Source organism: Pimephales promelas, chromosome 2 (genome assembly GCF_988280905.1).
Source record: "Pimephales promelas chromosome 2, fPimPro1.hap1.1, whole genome shotgun sequence".
Classification (NCBI taxonomy): domain Eukaryota; kingdom Metazoa; phylum Chordata; class Actinopteri; order Cypriniformes; family Leuciscidae; genus Pimephales; species Pimephales promelas.
The window spans coordinates 29,134,861-29,153,278 of NC_142770.1; the positions used below are offsets into that span (position 1 = coordinate 29,134,861).

Below are 18,418 nucleotides of genomic sequence, written 5' to 3' on the forward strand. Positions count from 1 at the left end.
CACGACACTCTGGAGTGCAACCTGGGATTTTGGACCATCAACATTCCGCCTTAAAAGTGAGCGGGCAGACCAAAGCGTCCGTGGTAGAGACTTGAAACTCTGAGGGATGGTAGGACCGGCCCGGTACTACAACCTCACCAAGGCTCGCCCCGATCGGCCCCAAGGTGGCGCTGCAGCGATCAAAAGTACGAAATGGCTCGTAACTCCTCGACCGTCGGTCGCAGACCCAAGTGTCTTACATCACCGGAATCCTTGGCTCGAGCCGAACAAGATGCATGCCTCGGATTGGGTGGTCGCGCTGGCGAGATTTTCGGGTATTTTGGATTTTCTGAAAAACCTACTTTTGCACACTAGTCCTAGGTTTTTTGCCCGATCTGACCCAAACCGGTGCAGAAAGATTCTCTGGAGTCTGACTGCCAACAGGGATCGGGAAACAGTTGGAATTTCCATCCACGTTGGCGACGGTACGCCAAAACGTTGGGGGTGGGCGAGGCGGGCTTTACTTAAACGGCTATAACTCTCCAACGGAATGAGACAATTGCACCCAACTCGGTACACCTGTGTACGGGCTCAGCCCGTGGTCACGTGAAGAGGAATGCGGCGACTGGCCACTTGGTGGCGCTGTAAACAGAAAAAAACACAACATGGGTGGCTGTATATCACGTGACGTTTCACACGTGCACAATGTTTTCATACCACATGATAGAACTCCTCATTCCGAACAACTTTGCCTCCAGGACAACTGCTGTGAACTAAGTCGTCCGTCAAATATTGGAGACTATTTGAAGAATTGAGGAGAAAAAAGAAAACCCTCCTCACACAGACCGGTCCTAGACTGTTTCGTATCTCTCGAGCAACCGCCGCAGTTCAACTCTCTGGACTGCCTCTGGATATTGAAGAAGTGGAGAAAAAAAAAAAAACAAAAGAACCTCAAGTGGAGCTTTAACAATCTGCCCTTTTAACCAGTGTTGTCCAGGGGAGAGCGCGAACGCAGTCCCCCACTACCATAAATTATGCAGTCGAGATTCCCACATTTGGGGAATTCGCAGGGGTCAGCACAACCCAGAGTGCAATGGCCGAGCCTCGCCCTGGGTGAACCACCTTCCTGATCATGGTGTCTCCCCTGCCAGGTAAGTATGAATTCCCAGGCCTTCAGTCAGAAGCACCCTGCCCCTCTCCCCAATCCTCACCAGCGGTTTGCCAGTCAAAAAAGGGGCTTTTTTTTTTTGCACGCTCCGCATCCGGCTCCATGAGCCATAAATGTACATAATGCGCCGTCCCCGAATAGTGGACGGATCAGATGTTAAACTGACAGAGGAACAGGGGTTCCTTTTCGTCTTGTTTTTACACCACAATTCTACCCAGGCTAGTATAGCACATGATCACCTACAACACCCACTCACACTAGCTCCATTATCACCTTCTGCCACACAAGACCACTACATTTCTTTCATTGAACACTTTAGGAGGGTGCACCGTTCCCAGAAGTACTGCAATACCGGGTCGATGCGTGGAGTGGACGGAGCAAGCCCCTATGCCATCTCCCAGGACCAAAAATCAATTTAATATGTGGTGCCCGGGTAGGGCACGTATCAGATATTAAACTGATAAGAACAGATACTACACTTGATCTTAGCCAAAAGGCCGAGAAGCGATGACGCAGCGACGCCGAGGCGGGGGAGCCGGCAAAGGCCACGCCCACCTGGGCCGCGGCGAGAGGGTCTAAGGTCGCCGGCAAACAAGCTCAGCTCAGATTGGTTGACACCGAAAATGGATCACAACAGAGTGCACAGCACGACACTCTGGAGTGCAACCTGGGATTTTGGACCATCAACATTCCGCCTTAAAAGTGAGCGGGCAGACCAAAGCGTCCGTGGTAGAGACTTGAAACTCTGAGGGATGGTAGGACCGGCCCGGTACTACAACCTCACCAAGGCTCGCCCCGATCGGCCCCAAGGTGGCGCTGCAGCGATCAAAAGTACGAAATGGCTCGTAACTCCTCGACCGTCGGTCGCAGACCCAAGTGTCTTACATCACCGGAATCCTTGGCTCGAGCCGAACAAGATGCATGCCTCGGATTGGGTGGTCGCGCTGGCGAGATTTTCGGGTATTTTGGATTTTCTGAAAAACCTACTTTTGCACACTAGTCCTAGGTTTTTTGCCCGATCTGACCCAAACCGGTGCAGAAAGATTCTCTGGAGTCTGACTGCCAACAGGGATCGGGAAACAGTTGGAATTTCCATCCACGTTGGCGACGGTACGCCAAAACGTTGGGGGTGGGCGAGGCGGGCTTTACTTAAACGGCTATAACTCTCCAACGGAATGAGACAATTGCACCCAACTCGGTACACCTGTGTACGGGCTCAGCCCGTGGTCACGTGAAGAGGAATGCGGCGACTGGCCACTTGGTGGCGCTGTAAACAGAAAAAAACACAACATGGGTGGCTGTATATCACGTGACGTTTCACACGTGCACAATGTTTTCATACCACATGATAGAACTCCTCATTCCGAACAACTTTGCCTCCAGGACAACTGCTGTGAACTAAGTCGTCCGTCAAATATTGGAGACTATTTGAAGAATTGAGGAGAAAAAAGAAAACCCTCCTCACACAGACCGGTCCTAGACTGTTTCGTATCTCTCGAGCAACCGCCGCAGTTCAACTCTCTGGACTGCCTCTGGATATTGAAGAAGTGGAGAAAAAAAAAAAAACAAAAGAACCTCAAGTGGAGCTTTAACAATCTGCCCTTTTAACCAGTGTTGTCCAGGGGAGAGCGCGAACGCAGTCCCCCACTACCATAAATTATGCAGTCGAGATTCCCACATTTGGGGAATTCGCAGGGGTCAGCACAACCCAGAGTGCAATGGCCGAGCCTCGCCCTGGGTGAACCACCTTCCTGATCATGGTGTCTCCCCTGCCAGGTAAGTATGAATTCCCAGGCCTTCAGTCAGAAGCACCCTGCCCCTCTCCCCAATCCTCACCAGCGGTTTGCCAGTCAAAAAAGGGGCTTTTTTTTTTTTTTTTTTTTGCACGCTCCGCATCCGGCTCCATGAGCCATAAATGTACATAATGCGCCGTCCCCGAATAGTGGACGGATCAGATGTTAAACTGACAGAGGAACAGGGGTTCCTTTTCGTCTTGTTTTTACACCACAATTCTACCCAGGCTAGTATAGCACATGATCACCTACAACACCCACTCACACTAGCTCCATTATCACCTTCTGCCACACAAGACCACTACATTTCTTTCATTGAACACTTTAGGAGGGTGCACCGTTCCCAGAAGTACTGCAATACCGGGTCGATGCGTGGAGTGGACGGAGCAAGCCCCTATGCCATCTCCCAGGACCAAAAATCAATTTAATATGTGGTGCCCGGGTAGGGCACGTATCAGATATTAAACTGATAAGAACAGATACTACACTTGATCTTAGCCAAAAGGCCGAGAAGCGATGACGCAGCGACGCCGAGGCGGGGGAGCCGGCAAAGGCCACGCCCACCTGGGCCGCGGCGAGAGGGTCTAAGGTCGCCGGCAAACAAGCTCAGCTCAGATTGGTTGACACCGAAAATGGATCACAACAGAGTGCACAGCACGACACTCTGGAGTGCAACCTGGGATTTTGGACCATCAACATTCCGCCTTAAAAGTGAGCGGGCAGACCAAAGCGTCCGTGGTAGAGACTTGAAACTCTGAGGGATGGTAGGACCGGCCCGGTACTACAACCTCACCAAGGCTCGCCCCGATCGGCCCCAAGGTGGCGCTGCAGCGATCAAAAGTACGAAATGGCTCGTAACTCCTCGACCGTCGGTCGCAGACCCAAGTGTCTTACATCACCGGAATCCTTGGCTCGAGCCGAACAAGATGCATGCCTCGGATTGGGTGGTCGCGCTGGCGAGATTTTCGGGTATTTTGGATTTTCTGAAAAACCTACTTTTGCACACTAGTCCTAGGTTTTTTGCCCGATCTGACCCAAACCGGTGCAGAAAGATTCTCTGGAGTCTGACTGCCAACAGGGATCGGGAAACAGTTGGAATTTCCATCCACGTTGGCGACGGTACGCCAAAACGTTGGGGGTGGGCGAGGCGGGCTTTACTTAAACGGCTATAACTCTCCAACGGAATGAGACAATTGCACCCAACTCGGTACACCTGTGTACGGGCTCAGCCCGTGGTCACGTGAAGAGGAATGCGGCGACTGGCCACTTGGTGGCGCTGTAAACAGAAAAAAACACAACATGGGTGGCTGTATATCACGTGACGTTTCACACGTGCACAATGTTTTCATACCACATGATAGAACTCCTCATTCCGAACAACTTTGCCTCCAGGACAACTGCTGTGAACTAAGTCGTCCGTCAAATATTGGAGACTATTTGAAGAATTGAGGAGAAAAAAGAAAACCCTCCTCACACAGACCGGTCCTAGACTGTTTCGTATCTCTCGAGCAACCGCCGCAGTTCAACTCTCTGGACTGCCTCTGGATATTGAAGAAGTGGAGAAAAAAAAAAAAACAAAAGAACCTCAAGTGGAGCTTTAACAATCTGCCCTTTTAACCAGTGTTGTCCAGGGGAGAGCGCGAACGCAGTCCCCCACTACCATAAATTATGCAGTCGAGATTCCCACATTTGGGGAATTCGCAGGGGTCAGCACAACCCAGAGTGCAATGGCCGAGCCTCGCCCTGGGTGAACCACCTTCCTGATCATGGTGTCTCCCCTGCCAGGTAAGTATGAATTCCCAGGCCTTCAGTCAGAAGCACCCTGCCCCTCTCCCCAATCCTCACCAGCGGTTTGCCAGTCAAAAAAGGGGCTTTTTTTTTTTGCACGCTCCGCATCCGGCTCCATGAGCCATAAATGTACATAATGCGCCGTCCCCGAATAGTGGACGGATCAGATGTTAAACTGACAGAGGAACAGGGGTTCCTTTTCGTCTTGTTTTTACACCACAATTCTACCCAGGCTAGTATAGCACATGATCACCTACAACACCCACTCACACTAGCTCCATTATCACCTTCTGCCACACAAGACCACTACATTTCTTTCATTGAACACTTTAGGAGGGTGCACCGTTCCCAGAAGTACTGCAATACCGGGTCGATGCGTGGAGTGGACGGAGCAAGCCCCTATGCCATCTCCCAGGACCAAAAATCAATTTAATATGTGGTGCCCGGGTAGGGCACGTATCAGATATTAAACTGATAAGAACAGATACTACACTTGATCTTAGCCAAAAGGCCGAGAAGCGATGACGCAGCGACGCCGAGGCGGGGGAGCCGGCAAAGGCCACGCCCACCTGGGCCGCGGCGAGAGGGTCTAAGGTCGCCGGCAAACAAGCTCAGCTCAGATTGGTTGACACCGAAAATGGATCACAACAGAGTGCACAGCACGACACTCTGGAGTGCAACCTGGGATTTTGGACCATCAACATTCCGCCTTAAAAGTGAGCGGGCAGACCAAAGCGTCCGTGGTAGAGACTTGAAACTCTGAGGGATGGTAGGACCGGCCCGGTACTACAACCTCACCAAGGCTCGCCCCGATCGGCCCCAAGGTGGCGCTGCAGCGATCAAAAGTACGAAATGGCTCGTAACTCCTCGACCGTCGGTCGCAGACCCAAGTGTCTTACATCACCGGAATCCTTGGCTCGAGCCGAACAAGATGCATGCCTCGGATTGGGTGGTCGCGCTGGCGAGATTTTCGGGTATTTTGGATTTTCTGAAAAACCTACTTTTGCACACTAGTCCTAGGTTTTTTGCCCGATCTGACCCAAACCGGTGCAGAAAGATTCTCTGGAGTCTGACTGCCAACAGGGATCGGGAAACAGTTGGAATTTCCATCCACGTTGGCGACGGTACGCCAAAACGTTGGGGGTGGGCGAGGCGGGCTTTACTTAAACGGCTATAACTCTCCAACGGAATGAGACAATTGCACCCAACTCGGTACACCTGTGTACGGGCTCAGCCCGTGGTCACGTGAAGAGGAATGCGGCGACTGGCCACTTGGTGGCGCTGTAAACAGAAAAAAACACAACATGGGTGGCTGTATATCACGTGACGTTTCACACGTGCACAATGTTTTCATACCACATGATAGAACTCCTCATTCCGAACAACTTTGCCTCCAGGACAACTGCTGTGAACTAAGTCGTCCGTCAAATATTGGAGACTATTTGAAGAATTGAGGAGAAAAAAGAAAACCCTCCTCACACAGACCGGTCCTAGACTGTTTCGTATCTCTCGAGCAACCGCCGCAGTTCAACTCTCTGGACTGCCTCTGGATATTGAAGAAGTGGAGAAAAAAAAAAAAACAAAAGAACCTCAAGTGGAGCTTTAACAATCTGCCCTTTTAACCAGTGTTGTCCAGGGGAGAGCGCGAACGCAGTCCCCCACTACCATAAATTATGCAGTCGAGATTCCCACATTTGGGGAATTCGCAGGGGTCAGCACAACCCAGAGTGCAATGGCCGAGCCTCGCCCTGGGTGAACCACCTTCCTGATCATGGTGTCTCCCCTGCCAGGTAAGTATGAATTCCCAGGCCTTCAGTCAGAAGCACCCTGCCCCTCTCCCCAATCCTCACCAGCGGTTTGCCAGTCAAAAAAGGGGCTTTTTTTTTTTTTTTTTTTTGCACGCTCCGCATCCGGCTCCATGAGCCATAAATGTACATAATGCGCCGTCCCCGAATAGTGGACGGATCAGATGTTAAACTGACAGAGGAACAGGGGTTCCTTTTCGTCTTGTTTTTACACCACAATTCTACCCAGGCTAGTATAGCACATGATCACCTACAACACCCACTCACACTAGCTCCATTATCACCTTCTGCCACACAAGACCACTACATTTCTTTCATTGAACACTTTAGGAGGGTGCACCGTTCCCAGAAGTACTGCAATACCGGGTCGATGCGTGGAGTGGACGGAGCAAGCCCCTATGCCATCTCCCAGGACCAAAAATCAATTTAATATGTGGTGCCCGGGTAGGGCACGTATCAGATATTAAACTGATAAGAACAGATACTACACTTGATCTTAGCCAAAAGGCCGAGAAGCGATGACGCAGCGACGCCGAGGCGGGGGAGCCGGCAAAGGCCACGCCCACCTGGGCCGCGGCGAGAGGGTCTAAGGTCGCCGGCAAACAAGCTCAGCTCAGATTGGTTGACACCGAAAATGGATCACAACAGAGTGCACAGCACGACACTCTGGAGTGCAACCTGGGATTTTGGACCATCAACATTCCGCCTTAAAAGTGAGCGGGCAGACCAAAGCGTCCGTGGTAGAGACTTGAAACTCTGAGGGATGGTAGGACCGGCCCGGTACTACAACCTCACCAAGGCTCGCCCCGATCGGCCCCAAGGTGGCGCTGCAGCGATCAAAAGTACGAAATGGCTCGTAACTCCTCGACCGTCGGTCGCAGACCCAAGTGTCTTACATCACCGGAATCCTTGGCTCGAGCCGAACAAGATGCATGCCTCGGATTGGGTGGTCGCGCTGGCGAGATTTTCGGGTATTTTGGATTTTCTGAAAAACCTACTTTTGCACACTAGTCCTAGGTTTTTTGCCCGATCTGACCCAAACCGGTGCAGAAAGATTCTCTGGAGTCTGACTGCCAACAGGGATCGGGAAACAGTTGGAATTTCCATCCACGTTGGCGACGGTACGCCAAAACGTTGGGGGTGGGCGAGGCGGGCTTTACTTAAACGGCTATAACTCTCCAACGGAATGAGACAATTGCACCCAACTCGGTACACCTGTGTACGGGCTCAGCCCGTGGTCACGTGAAGAGGAATGCGGCGACTGGCCACTTGGTGGCGCTGTAAACAGAAAAAAACACAACATGGGTGGCTGTATATCACGTGACGTTTCACACGTGCACAATGTTTTCATACCACATGATAGAACTCCTCATTCCGAACAACTTTGCCTCCAGGACAACTGCTGTGAACTAAGTCGTCCGTCAAATATTGGAGACTATTTGAAGAATTGAGGAGAAAAAAGAAAACCCTCCTCACACAGACCGGTCCTAGACTGTTTCGTATCTCTCGAGCAACCGCCGCAGTTCAACTCTCTGGACTGCCTCTGGATATTGAAGAAGTGGAGAAAAAAAAAAAAACAAAAGAACCTCAAGTGGAGCTTTAACAATCTGCCCTTTTAACCAGTGTTGTCCAGGGGAGAGCGCGAACGCAGTCCCCCACTACCATAAATTATGCAGTCGAGATTCCCACATTTGGGGAATTCGCAGGGGTCAGCACAACCCAGAGTGCAATGGCCGAGCCTCGCCCTGGGTGAACCACCTTCCTGATCATGGTGTCTCCCCTGCCAGGTAAGTATGAATTCCCAGGCCTTCAGTCAGAAGCACCCTGCCCCTCTCCCCAATCCTCACCAGCGGTTTGCCAGTCAAAAAAGGGGCTTTTTTTTTTTTTTTTTTTTTGCACGCTCCGCATCCGGCTCCATGAGCCATAAATGTACATAATGCGCCGTCCCCGAATAGTGGACGGATCAGATGTTAAACTGACAGAGGAACAGGGGTTCCTTTTCGTCTTGTTTTTACACCACAATTCTACCCAGGCTAGTATAGCACATGATCACCTACAACACCCACTCACACTAGCTCCATTATCACCTTCTGCCACACAAGACCACTACATTTCTTTCATTGAACACTTTAGGAGGGTGCACCGTTCCCAGAAGTACTGCAATACCGGGTCGATGCGTGGAGTGGACGGAGCAAGCCCCTATGCCATCTCCCAGGACCAAAAATCAATTTAATATGTGGTGCCCGGGTAGGGCACGTATCAGATATTAAACTGATAAGAACAGATACTACACTTGATCTTAGCCAAAAGGCCGAGAAGCGATGACGCAGCGACGCCGAGGCGGGGGAGCCGGCAAAGGCCACGCCCACCTGGGCCGCGGCGAGAGGGTCTAAGGTCGCCGGCAAACAAGCTCAGCTCAGATTGGTTGACACCGAAAATGGATCACAACAGAGTGCACAGCACGACACTCTGGAGTGCAACCTGGGATTTTGGACCATCAACATTCCGCCTTAAAAGTGAGCGGGCAGACCAAAGCGTCCGTGGTAGAGACTTGAAACTCTGAGGGATGGTAGGACCGGCCCGGTACTACAACCTCACCAAGGCTCGCCCCGATCGGCCCCAAGGTGGCGCTGCAGCGATCAAAAGTACGAAATGGCTCGTAACTCCTCGACCGTCGGTCGCAGACCCAAGTGTCTTACATCACCGGAATCCTTGGCTCGAGCCGAACAAGATGCATGCCTCGGATTGGGTGGTCGCGCTGGCGAGATTTTCGGGTATTTTGGATTTTCTGAAAAACCTACTTTTGCACACTAGTCCTAGGTTTTTTGCCCGATCTGACCCAAACCGGTGCAGAAAGATTCTCTGGAGTCTGACTGCCAACAGGGATCGGGAAACAGTTGGAATTTCCATCCACGTTGGCGACGGTACGCCAAAACGTTGGGGGTGGGCGAGGCGGGCTTTACTTAAACGGCTATAACTCTCCAACGGAATGAGACAATTGCACCCAACTCGGTACACCTGTGTACGGGCTCAGCCCGTGGTCACGTGAAGAGGAATGCGGCGACTGGCCACTTGGTGGCGCTGTAAACAGAAAAAAACACAACATGGGTGGCTGTATATCACGTGACGTTTCACACGTGCACAATGTTTTCATACCACATGATAGAACTCCTCATTCCGAACAACTTTGCCTCCAGGACAACTGCTGTGAACTAAGTCGTCCGTCAAATATTGGAGACTATTTGAAGAATTGAGGAGAAAAAAGAAAACCCTCCTCACACAGACCGGTCCTAGACTGTTTCGTATCTCTCGAGCAACCGCCGCAGTTCAACTCTCTGGACTGCCTCTGGATATTGAAGAAGTGGAGAAAAAAAAAAAAACAAAAGAACCTCAAGTGGAGCTTTAACAATCTGCCCTTTTAACCAGTGTTGTCCAGGGGAGAGCGCGAACGCAGTCCCCCACTACCATAAATTATGCAGTCGAGATTCCCACATTTGGGGAATTCGCAGGGGTCAGCACAACCCAGAGTGCAATGGCCGAGCCTCGCCCTGGGTGAACCACCTTCCTGATCATGGTGTCTCCCCTGCCAGGTAAGTATGAATTCCCAGGCCTTCAGTCAGAAGCACCCTGCCCCTCTCCCCAATCCTCACCAGCGGTTTGCCAGTCAAAAAAGGGGCTTTTTTTTTTTTTTTTTTTTGCACGCTCCGCATCCGGCTCCATGAGCCATAAATGTACATAATGCGCCGTCCCCGAATAGTGGACGGATCAGATGTTAAACTGACAGAGGAACAGGGGTTCCTTTTCGTCTTGTTTTTACACCACAATTCTACCCAGGCTAGTATAGCACATGATCACCTACAACACCCACTCACACTAGCTCCATTATCACCTTCTGCCACACAAGACCACTACATTTCTTTCATTGAACACTTTAGGAGGGTGCACCGTTCCCAGAAGTACTGCAATACCGGGTCGATGCGTGGAGTGGACGGAGCAAGCCCCTATGCCATCTCCCAGGACCAAAAATCAATTTAATATGTGGTGCCCGGGTAGGGCACGTATCAGATATTAAACTGATAAGAACAGATACTACACTTGATCTTAGCCAAAAGGCCGAGAAGCGATGACGCAGCGACGCCGAGGCGGGGGAGCCGGCAAAGGCCACGCCCACCTGGGCCGCGGCGAGAGGGTCTAAGGTCGCCGGCAAACAAGCTCAGCTCAGATTGGTTGACACCGAAAATGGATCACAACAGAGTGCACAGCACGACACTCTGGAGTGCAACCTGGGATTTTGGACCATCAACATTCCGCCTTAAAAGTGAGCGGGCAGACCAAAGCGTCCGTGGTAGAGACTTGAAACTCTGAGGGATGGTAGGACCGGCCCGGTACTACAACCTCACCAAGGCTCGCCCCGATCGGCCCCAAGGTGGCGCTGCAGCGATCAAAAGTACGAAATGGCTCGTAACTCCTCGACCGTCGGTCGCAGACCCAAGTGTCTTACATCACCGGAATCCTTGGCTCGAGCCGAACAAGATGCATGCCTCGGATTGGGTGGTCGCGCTGGCGAGATTTTCGGGTATTTTGGATTTTCTGAAAAACCTACTTTTGCACACTAGTCCTAGGTTTTTTGCCCGATCTGACCCAAACCGGTGCAGAAAGATTCTCTGGAGTCTGACTGCCAACAGGGATCGGGAAACAGTTGGAATTTCCATCCACGTTGGCGACGGTACGCCAAAACGTTGGGGGTGGGCGAGGCGGGCTTTACTTAAACGGCTATAACTCTCCAACGGAATGAGACAATTGCACCCAACTCGGTACACCTGTGTACGGGCTCAGCCCGTGGTCACGTGAAGAGGAATGCGGCGACTGGCCACTTGGTGGCGCTGTAAACAGAAAAAAACACAACATGGGTGGCTGTATATCACGTGACGTTTCACACGTGCACAATGTTTTCATACCACATGATAGAACTCCTCATTCCGAACAACTTTGCCTCCAGGACAACTGCTGTGAACTAAGTCGTCCGTCAAATATTGGAGACTATTTGAAGAATTGAGGAGAAAAAAGAAAACCCTCCTCACACAGACCGGTCCTAGACTGTTTCGTATCTCTCGAGCAACCGCCGCAGTTCAACTCTCTGGACTGCCTCTGGATATTGAAGAAGTGGAGAAAAAAAAAAAAACAAAAGAACCTCAAGTGGAGCTTTAACAATCTGCCCTTTTAACCAGTGTTGTCCAGGGGAGAGCGCGAACGCAGTCCCCCACTACCATAAATTATGCAGTCGAGATTCCCACATTTGGGGAATTCGCAGGGGTCAGCACAACCCAGAGTGCAATGGCCGAGCCTCGCCCTGGGTGAACCACCTTCCTGATCATGGTGTCTCCCCTGCCAGGTAAGTATGAATTCCCAGGCCTTCAGTCAGAAGCACCCTGCCCCTCTCCCCAATCCTCACCAGCGGTTTGCCAGTCAAAAAAGGGGCTTTTTTTTTTTTTTTTTTTTTGCACGCTCCGCATCCGGCTCCATGAGCCATAAATGTACATAATGCGCCGTCCCCGAATAGTGGACGGATCAGATGTTAAACTGACAGAGGAACAGGGGTTCCTTTTCGTCTTGTTTTTACACCACAATTCTACCCAGGCTAGTATAGCACATGATCACCTACAACACCCACTCACACTAGCTCCATTATCACCTTCTGCCACACAAGACCACTACATTTCTTTCATTGAACACTTTAGGAGGGTGCACCGTTCCCAGAAGTACTGCAATACCGGGTCGATGCGTGGAGTGGACGGAGCAAGCCCCTATGCCATCTCCCAGGACCAAAAATCAATTTAATATGTGGTGCCCGGGTAGGGCACGTATCAGATATTAAACTGATAAGAACAGATACTACACTTGATCTTAGCCAAAAGGCCGAGAAGCGATGACGCAGCGACGCCGAGGCGGGGGAGCCGGCAAAGGCCACGCCCACCTGGGCCGCGGCGAGAGGGTCTAAGGTCGCCGGCAAACAAGCTCAGCTCAGATTGGTTGACACCGAAAATGGATCACAACAGAGTGCACAGCACGACACTCTGGAGTGCAACCTGGGATTTTGGACCATCAACATTCCGCCTTAAAAGTGAGCGGGCAGACCAAAGCGTCCGTGGTAGAGACTTGAAACTCTGAGGGATGGTAGGACCGGCCCGGTACTACAACCTCACCAAGGCTCGCCCCGATCGGCCCCAAGGTGGCGCTGCAGCGATCAAAAGTACGAAATGGCTCGTAACTCCTCGACCGTCGGTCGCAGACCCAAGTGTCTTACATCACCGGAATCCTTGGCTCGAGCCGAACAAGATGCATGCCTCGGATTGGGTGGTCGCGCTGGCGAGATTTTCGGGTATTTTGGATTTTCTGAAAAACCTACTTTTGCACACTAGTCCTAGGTTTTTTGCCCGATCTGACCCAAACCGGTGCAGAAAGATTCTCTGGAGTCTGACTGCCAACAGGGATCGGGAAACAGTTGGAATTTCCATCCACGTTGGCGACGGTACGCCAAAACGTTGGGGGTGGGCGAGGCGGGCTTTACTTAAACGGCTATAACTCTCCAACGGAATGAGACAATTGCACCCAACTCGGTACACCTGTGTACGGGCTCAGCCCGTGGTCACGTGAAGAGGAATGCGGCGACTGGCCACTTGGTGGCGCTGTAAACAGAAAAAAACACAACATGGGTGGCTGTATATCACGTGACGTTTCACACGTGCACAATGTTTTCATACCACATGATAGAACTCCTCATTCCGAACAACTTTGCCTCCAGGACAACTGCTGTGAACTAAGTCGTCCGTCAAATATTGGAGACTATTTGAAGAATTGAGGAGAAAAAAGAAAACCCTCCTCACACAGACCGGTCCTAGACTGTTTCGTATCTCTCGAGCAACCGCCGCAGTTCAACTCTCTGGACTGCCTCTGGATATTGAAGAAGTGGAGAAAAAAAAAAAAACAAAAGAACCTCAAGTGGAGCTTTAACAATCTGCCCTTTTAACCAGTGTTGTCCAGGGGAGAGCGCGAACGCAGTCCCCCACTACCATAAATTATGCAGTCGAGATTCCCACATTTGGGGAATTCGCAGGGGTCAGCACAACCCAGAGTGCAATGGCCGAGCCTCGCCCTGGGTGAACCACCTTCCTGATCATGGTGTCTCCCCTGCCAGGTAAGTATGAATTCCCAGGCCTTCAGTCAGAAGCACCCTGCCCCTCTCCCCAATCCTCACCAGCGGTTTGCCAGTCAAAAAAGGGGCTTTTTTTTTTTTTTTTTTTTTGCACGCTCCGCATCCGGCTCCATGAGCCATAAATGTACATAATGCGCCGTCCCCGAATAGTGGACGGATCAGATGTTAAACTGACAGAGGAACAGGGGTTCCTTTTCGTCTTGTTTTTACACCACAATTCTACCCAGGCTAGTATAGCACATGATCACCTACAACACCCACTCACACTAGCTCCATTATCACCTTCTGCCACACAAGACCACTACATTTCTTTCATTGAACACTTTAGGAGGGTGCACCGTTCCCAGAAGTACTGCAATACCGGGTCGATGCGTGGAGTGGACGGAGCAAGCCCCTATGCCATCTCCCAGGACCAAAAATCAATTTAATATGTGGTGCCCGGGTAGGGCACGTATCAGATATTAAACTGATAAGAACAGATACTACACTTGATCTTAGCCAAAAGGCCGAGAAGCGATGACGCAGCGACGCCGAGGCGGGGGAGCCGGCAAAGGCCACGCCCACCTGGGCCGCGGCGAGAGGGTCTAAGGTCGCCGGCAAACAAGCTCAGCTCAGATTGGTTGACACCGAAAATGGATCACAACAGAGTGCACAGCACGACACTCTGGAGTGCAACCTGGGATTTTGGACCATCAACATTCCGCCTTAAAAGTGAGCGGGCAGACCAAAGCGTCCGTGGTAGAGACTTGAAACTCTGAGGGATGGTAGGACCGGCCCGGTACTACAACCTCACCAAGGCTCGCCCCGATCGGCCCCAAGGTGGCGCTGCAGCGATCAAAAGTACGAAATGGCTCGTAACTCCTCGACCGTCGGTCGCAGACCCAAGTGTCTTACATCACCGGAATCCTTGGCTCGAGCCGAACAAGATGCATGCCTCGGATTGGGTGGTCGCGCTGGCGAGATTTTCGGGTATTTTGGATTTTCTGAAAAACCTACTTTTGCACACTAGTCCTAGGTTTTTTGCCCGATCTGACCCAAACCGGTGCAGAAAGATTCTCTGGAGTCTGACTGCCAACAGGGATCGGGAAACAGTTGGAATTTCCATCCACGTTGGCGACGGTACGCCAAAACGTTGGGGGTGGGCGAGGCGGGCTTTACTTAAACGGCTATAACTCTCCAACGGAATGAGACAATTGCACCCAACTCGGTACACCTGTGTACGGGCTCAGCCCGTGGTCACGTGAAGAGGAATGCGGCGACTGGCCACTTGGTGGCGCTGTAAACAGAAAAAAACACAACATGGGTGGCTGTATATCACGTGACGTTTCACACGTGCACAATGTTTTCATACCACATGATAGAACTCCTCATTCCGAACAACTTTGCCTCCAGGACAACTGCTGTGAACTAAGTCGTCCGTCAAATATTGGAGACTATTTGAAGAATTGAGGAGAAAAAAGAAAACCCTCCTCACACAGACCGGTCCTAGACTGTTTCGTATCTCTCGAGCAACCGCCGCAGTTCAACTCTCTGGACTGCCTCTGGATATTGAAGAAGTGGAGAAAAAAAAAAAAACAAAAGAACCTCAAGTGGAGCTTTAACAATCTGCCCTTTTAACCAGTGTTGTCCAGGGGAGAGCGCGAACGCAGTCCCCCACTACCATAAATTATGCAGTCGAGATTCCCACATTTGGGGAATTCGCAGGGGTCAGCACAACCCAGAGTGCAATGGCCGAGCCTCGCCCTGGGTGAACCACCTTCCTGATCATGGTGTCTCCCCTGCCAGGTAAGTATGAATTCCCAGGCCTTCAGTCAGAAGCACCCTGCCCCTCTCCCCAATCCTCACCAGCGGTTTGCCAGTCAAAAAAGGGGCTTTTTTTTTTTTTTTTTTTTGCACGCTCCGCATCCGGCTCCATGAGCCATAAATGTACATAATGCGCCGTCCCCGAATAGTGGACGGATCAGATGTTAAACTGACAGAGGAACAGGGGTTCCTTTTCGTCTTGTTTTTACACCACAATTCTACCCAGGCTAGTATAGCACATGATCACCTACAACACCCACTCACACTAGCTCCATTATCACCTTCTGCCACACAAGACCACTACATTTCTTTCATTGAACACTTTAGGAGGGTGCACCGTTCCCAGAAGTACTGCAATACTGGGTCGATGCGTGGAGTGGACGGAGCAAGCCCCTATGCCATCTCCCAGGACCAAAAATCAATTTAATATGTGGTGCCCGGGTAGGGCACGTATCAGATATTAAACTGATAAGAACAGATACTACACTTGATCTTAGCCAAAAGGCCGAGAAGCGATGACGCAGCGACGCCGAGGCGGGGGAGCCGGCAAAGGCCACGCCCACCTGGGCCGCGGCGAGAGGGTCTAAGGTCGCCGGCAAACAAGCTCAGCTCAGATTGGTTGACACCGAAAATGGATCACAACAGAGTGCACAGCACGACACTCTGGAGTGCAACCTGGGATTTTGGACCATCAACATTCCGCCTTAAAAGTGAGCGGGCAGACCAAAGCGTCCGTGGTAGAGACTTGAAACTCTGAGGGATGGTAGGACCGGCCCGGTACTACAACCTCACCAAGGCTCGCCCCGATCGGCCCCAAGGTGGCGCTGCAGCGATCAAAAGTACGAAATGGCTCGTAACTCCTCGACCGTCGGTCGCAGACCCAAGTGTCTTACATCACCGGAATCCTTGGCTCGAGCCGAACAAGATGCATGCCTCGGATTGGGTGGTCGCGCTGGCGAGATTTTCGGGTATTTTGGATTTTCTGAAAAACCTACTTTTGCACACTAGTCCTAGGTTTTTTGCCCGATCTGACCCAAACCGGTGCAGAAAGATTCTCTGGAGTCTGACTGCCAACAGGGATCGGGAAACAGTTGGAATTTCCATCCACGTTGGCGACGGTACGCCAAAACGTTGGGGGTGGGCGAGGCGGGCTTTACTTAAACGGCTATAACTCTCCAACGGAATGAGACAATTGCACCCAACTCGGTACACCTGTGTACGGGCTCAGCCCGTGGTCACGTGAAGAGGAATGCGGCGACTGGCCACTTGGTGGCGCTGTAAACAGAAAAAAACACAACATGGGTGGCTGTATATCACGTGACGTTTCACACGTGCACAATGTTTTCATACCACATGATAGAACTCCTCATTCCGAACAACTTTGCCTCCAGGACAACTGCTGTGAACTAAGTCGTCCGTCAAATATTGGAGACTATTTGAAGAATTGAGGAGAAAAAAGAAAACCCTCCTCACACAGACCGGTCCTAGACTGTTTCGTATCTCTCGAGCAACCGCCGCAGTTCAACTCTCTGGACTGCCTCTGGATATTGAAGAAGTGGAGAAAAAAAAAAAAACAAAAGAACCTCAAGTGGAGCTTTAACAATCTGCCCTTTTAACCAGTGTTGTCCAGGGGAGAGCGTGAACGCAGTCCCCCACTACCATAAATTATGCAGTCGAGATTCCCACATTTGGGGAATTCGCAGGGGTCAGCACAACCCAGAGTGCAATGGCCGAGCCTCGCCCTGGGTGAACCACCTTCCTGATCATGGTGTCTCCCCTGCCAGGTAAGTATGAATTCCCAGGCCTTCAGTCAGAAGCACCCTGCCCCTCTCCCCAATCCTCACCAGCGGTTTGCCAGTCAAAAAAGGGGCTTTTTTTTTTTTTTTTTTTGCACGCTCCGCATCCGGCTCCATGAGCCATAAATGTACATAATGCGCCGTCCCCGAATAGTGGACGGATCAGATGTTAAACTGACAGAGGAACAGGGGTTCCTTTTTGTCTTGTTTTTACACCACAATTCTACCCAGGCTAGTATAGCACATGATCACCTACAACACCCACTCACACTAGCTCCATTATCACCTTCTGCCACACAAGACCACTACATTTCTTTCATTGAACACTTTAGGAGGGTGCACCGTTCCCAGAAGTACTGCAATACCGGGTCGATGCGTGGAGTGGACGGAGCAAGCCCCTATGCCATCTCCCAGGACCAAAAATCAATTTAATATGTGGTGCCCGGGTAGGGCACGTATCAGATATTAAACTGATAAGAACAGATTTTTTCTTTCGAAAAGTTTTATTGTCACAGTGTCATTCCATTATTTCCATTTGCATGTACATTTTTTCTTTTAGATCACATTTTTACACATATTAAAAGGGACACATTATTTACTGTTAAAAGTTTCTTGTGTTTGTGTGTTGTGTAAAAAGTCCATGTTTGTTTTAAAAGAAAGGTAAATGGTTTAAATAATAGGAATAAAACAATAAAACATGTCAGATAAAAAACAATAAAACAATAAATTATGCCACATAAAACATCTCTTGTACAGGATCGGGGGTGGCCGGGACCTCTTTGGTGTGACCCCAGCCCCCCCATCCGAATAACGACGTCCGGCGCCTCCTGCAGCGCAGATCTAACTAATTGCTCGCTCGCGTGGAGGGGCACCGTAACGCGTTTCCCCACCAGCAGGTTTCTGGTGGCCCAGATGGCATCCTTGATATGGTTGAGGGTGAGCCAGAGCGAGGTAAATTGCTGTGATGTTAGCTCCTTCAAGCCCTGACCCACCCCCAGGATGGCGAGCCTGTATCCCACCTGGGCCCGACCCGCCGGCAGGCACGGGAAAACCAGGGGGCTGATCTTGGCCCA

At 51.0% G+C, this 18,418-nt stretch overlaps 19 non-coding genes and 1 pseudogene across 19 annotated transcripts; all 20 read right to left on the reverse strand.

Moving 5' to 3' along the window:
* Positions 1–973: 973 nt before the first annotated feature.
* LOC148997091 (U1 spliceosomal RNA) lies at positions 974–1,138 on the reverse strand. Its single transcript, XR_016147627.1, has one exon. It is a non-coding gene; the product is annotated as a U1 spliceosomal RNA (small nuclear RNA).
* A 327-nt stretch (positions 1,139–1,465) lies between these two features.
* LOC148997092 (U2 spliceosomal RNA) lies at positions 1,466–1,656 on the reverse strand. Its single transcript, XR_016149317.1, has one exon. It is a non-coding gene; the product is annotated as a U2 spliceosomal RNA (small nuclear RNA).
* Positions 1,657–2,766: 1,110 nt separating this feature from the next.
* LOC148997093 (U1 spliceosomal RNA) lies at positions 2,767–2,931 on the reverse strand. Its single transcript, XR_016147630.1, has one exon. It is a non-coding gene; the product is annotated as a U1 spliceosomal RNA (small nuclear RNA).
* Positions 2,932–3,267: 336 nt separating this feature from the next.
* LOC148997094 (U2 spliceosomal RNA) lies at positions 3,268–3,458 on the reverse strand. The gene has a single exon (XR_016149320.1). It is a non-coding gene; the product is annotated as a U2 spliceosomal RNA (small nuclear RNA).
* A 1,110-nt stretch (positions 3,459–4,568) lies between these two features.
* LOC148997095 (U1 spliceosomal RNA) lies at positions 4,569–4,733 on the reverse strand. Its single transcript, XR_016147632.1, has one exon. It is a non-coding gene; the product is annotated as a U1 spliceosomal RNA (small nuclear RNA).
* A 327-nt stretch (positions 4,734–5,060) lies between these two features.
* Positions 5,061–5,251, reverse strand: LOC148997096 (U2 spliceosomal RNA). Its single transcript, XR_016149322.1, has one exon. It is a non-coding gene; the product is annotated as a U2 spliceosomal RNA (small nuclear RNA).
* Positions 5,252–6,361: 1,110 nt separating this feature from the next.
* Positions 6,362–6,526, reverse strand: LOC148997097 (U1 spliceosomal RNA). Its single transcript, XR_016147633.1, has one exon. It is a non-coding gene; the product is annotated as a U1 spliceosomal RNA (small nuclear RNA).
* Positions 6,527–6,862: 336 nt separating this feature from the next.
* On the reverse strand, positions 6,863–7,053 carry LOC148997098 (U2 spliceosomal RNA). Its single transcript, XR_016149323.1, has one exon. It is a non-coding gene; the product is annotated as a U2 spliceosomal RNA (small nuclear RNA).
* Positions 7,054–8,163: 1,110 nt separating this feature from the next.
* LOC148997099 (U1 spliceosomal RNA) lies at positions 8,164–8,328 on the reverse strand. The gene has a single exon (XR_016147634.1). It is a non-coding gene; the product is annotated as a U1 spliceosomal RNA (small nuclear RNA).
* A 337-nt stretch (positions 8,329–8,665) lies between these two features.
* Positions 8,666–8,856, reverse strand: LOC148997100 (U2 spliceosomal RNA). Its single transcript, XR_016149324.1, has one exon. It is a non-coding gene; the product is annotated as a U2 spliceosomal RNA (small nuclear RNA).
* Positions 8,857–9,966: 1,110 nt separating this feature from the next.
* Positions 9,967–10,131, reverse strand: LOC148997101 (U1 spliceosomal RNA). The gene has a single exon (XR_016147636.1). It is a non-coding gene; the product is annotated as a U1 spliceosomal RNA (small nuclear RNA).
* Positions 10,132–10,467: 336 nt separating this feature from the next.
* On the reverse strand, positions 10,468–10,658 carry LOC148997102 (U2 spliceosomal RNA). The gene has a single exon (XR_016149325.1). It is a non-coding gene; the product is annotated as a U2 spliceosomal RNA (small nuclear RNA).
* A 1,110-nt stretch (positions 10,659–11,768) lies between these two features.
* On the reverse strand, positions 11,769–11,933 carry LOC148997103 (U1 spliceosomal RNA). The gene has a single exon (XR_016147637.1). It is a non-coding gene; the product is annotated as a U1 spliceosomal RNA (small nuclear RNA).
* Positions 11,934–12,270: 337 nt separating this feature from the next.
* Positions 12,271–12,461, reverse strand: LOC148997104 (U2 spliceosomal RNA). Its single transcript, XR_016149333.1, has one exon. It is a non-coding gene; the product is annotated as a U2 spliceosomal RNA (small nuclear RNA).
* Positions 12,462–13,571: 1,110 nt separating this feature from the next.
* Positions 13,572–13,736, reverse strand: LOC148997105 (U1 spliceosomal RNA). The gene has a single exon (XR_016147638.1). It is a non-coding gene; the product is annotated as a U1 spliceosomal RNA (small nuclear RNA).
* Positions 13,737–14,073: 337 nt separating this feature from the next.
* On the reverse strand, positions 14,074–14,264 carry LOC148997106 (U2 spliceosomal RNA). The gene has a single exon (XR_016149334.1). It is a non-coding gene; the product is annotated as a U2 spliceosomal RNA (small nuclear RNA).
* Positions 14,265–15,374: 1,110 nt separating this feature from the next.
* Positions 15,375–15,539, reverse strand: LOC148997107 (U1 spliceosomal RNA). Its single transcript, XR_016147639.1, has one exon. It is a non-coding gene; the product is annotated as a U1 spliceosomal RNA (small nuclear RNA).
* Positions 15,540–15,875: 336 nt separating this feature from the next.
* On the reverse strand, positions 15,876–16,066 carry LOC148997108 (U2 spliceosomal RNA). The gene has a single exon (XR_016148259.1). It is a non-coding gene; the product is annotated as a U2 spliceosomal RNA (small nuclear RNA).
* Positions 16,067–17,176: 1,110 nt separating this feature from the next.
* On the reverse strand, positions 17,177–17,341 carry LOC148997109 (U1 spliceosomal RNA). The gene has a single exon (XR_016147670.1). It is a non-coding gene; the product is annotated as a U1 spliceosomal RNA (small nuclear RNA).
* A 335-nt stretch (positions 17,342–17,676) lies between these two features.
* LOC148997110 (U2 spliceosomal RNA) lies at positions 17,677–17,850 on the reverse strand (annotated as a pseudogene).
* Between the last annotated feature and the right edge of the window lie 568 nt (positions 17,851–18,418).